Raw genomic sequence first — 2,087 nt, forward strand, 5'->3', positions numbered from 1 at the left:
TTTGAATTAGTAGTGTAAAAAGGTTCAAACCACATTTTAAATTATGGACACGTTTATGCAAATGGGCCTTTGAAACAAAAAGATCTCACGGGTAAACCACAATGGGCTTTGTTATCCAAAAATGCATATACCATCCCATGCTTCAGTAAAAACAAATGCAGCAGATATTTTCTTAAGGATCCTAACAGATGAAAAATGTCATTGAAGACTTGATGTCACCAAGGACCGGACAAAATTGGGGTATGACATTAACTACTCAAGGAGTGCGAAAGCACCCTGGCTTAGTTAACTAGGAATTTTTATCACTTTAAGGAAAAAATATTTTTGAAACTGTTTTCGGATGCGTTGATAGATTTAAAATCAGGAAACTCCTTGGGTAAACTTTCCAAATCAAAATCACTTTTCAACTAAGTTTACGAGTCTTATTTCTTAAAAATAAGTTTACTACTTTAGCGTTCTGTGCACCTTTTGTAAGTGACAATAAAAGGCCTTAATTTAAGGGTAAACTCGGTTCTGAATACGCGAAAGCGACAATTCCTGTTAAATGGATTCTTTTCAAGTGTAGAAAATATTGCCCCATAAGATTCTATTTTGACAATCGAAACATCGTCTAACTGACGTGAAATACATTCAAACGTGTCTTTATTTGCACTGTATTTATTATTTTCTTTATTTACTGTTATTTTGCAACATCAATGTCTCTTTTATACCGCCTTAGATAAAGATCGTAACGATAGTAATCGATAGATTGACGATTTGGTCTCTGTGGGATCGATATTCTTTTATATTACTCTGACGTGATTCATGCACTTGTGAATAGAGCGATCAAGTTTTTGGCGCCGTTACCGGGGACCAACTTCGTCAAATTTCGTACCTTGTTGTTACACCGTCTAGACTAAGGCATTATTAGCCAGTGTAAATGCGAAGAACTCGTAGTACCGAAAATTTAGTAGATCCTTTAGCGGAACTCGAACGTTACACTCGTACACGCCTCTTACTCATTCGAATTAAGAAAGTTATGGCCGAGAATTGCGACCGGATACCTCTTAAGGAATTTTCCCAACCCTCTGACGAGGAACTTAGTTCTAGTATAGTAAATCCCCTCATTCCTGCCATCAATTTCGAACTAAAACCATCTTTACTGCAATTAGTGCAACAAAACCAATTTGTGGATCTCGCTATTGAGAACCCAAATCAACATTTAAAAGTCTTTATCCAACTGGCCGACACCTTTAAATCCAACGGTGCTTCACCTGATGCAATTCGTTTAAGATTATTTCCTTTCTCCCTCAGGGATAGAGCACATTCATGGTTGGATTCACTTCCAGCTAACTCAATAACTACCTGGGAAGACCTTAGAAGAGTATTCCTTGCTAGATATTTTCCCCTAGTAAGATTGTTGTTCTTCGAAACCAAATAACTAGATTTACTCAAAACCAAGGAGAATCACTTTTTGAAGCTTGAGAGAGAGATATAAAGAGTTGTTGAGAGTTTGTCCACACTATGGCCTATAATAATGGTTGGTCGTTCATACCTTCTACAATGGACTCCATTATAACACAAGGACGAGCATCGACGTTGCCGCTGGTGGCGCGCTGATGAATAAACCTTACCCTGAAGCTTGTGACCTAATTGGGGATATGGCCCAAAACCATTACCAATGGGGAACTGAACGAGCATCAATAGAGAAAAAGGAGACCCAAGGTGGAATACATGAGATAAGCTCTATGGACATGATGCAATCGTAAATGGACGCTTTAGCCCTTAAGGTCGAACATATTTCTACAAACACTAACACCACAGCGGTAGTCCACACAGAGTGTGAACTTTGTGGATCTAAAGGACACGAATCGGCGGAATGTAACCTTTTGAACGACCTGAACACCGACCAAGTGAATTACGCCCAAGGTAACCCATTTTCAAACACTTACAACCCTGGATGGAAGAATCACCCAAATTTTTCCTATAAAAACCAGAACCCTATCCAAAATTATGCACCTCAGAGACCACAAGGTTATCAAGCCCAAAAACCAAATAAACCTATGCAAGTTGTGCCCCATAAGCCTAACCTTGAGAAGATCATGGAA

General features: G+C 38.7%; 1 non-coding gene across 1 annotated transcript; it reads right to left on the reverse strand.

The window, feature by feature from the left end:
- Positions 1-1,401: 1,401 nt before the first annotated feature.
- On the reverse strand, positions 1,402-1,510 carry LOC127099410 (small nucleolar RNA R71). Its single transcript, XR_007793914.1, has one exon. It is a non-coding gene; the product is annotated as a small nucleolar RNA R71 (small nucleolar RNA).
- Positions 1,511-2,087: the final 577 nt, after the last annotated feature.

This window comes from Lathyrus oleraceus, chromosome 6, assembly GCF_024323335.1.
Source record: "Lathyrus oleraceus cultivar Zhongwan6 chromosome 6, CAAS_Psat_ZW6_1.0, whole genome shotgun sequence".
NCBI classification, from domain to species: Eukaryota; Viridiplantae; Streptophyta; class Magnoliopsida; order Fabales; family Fabaceae; genus Lathyrus; species Lathyrus oleraceus.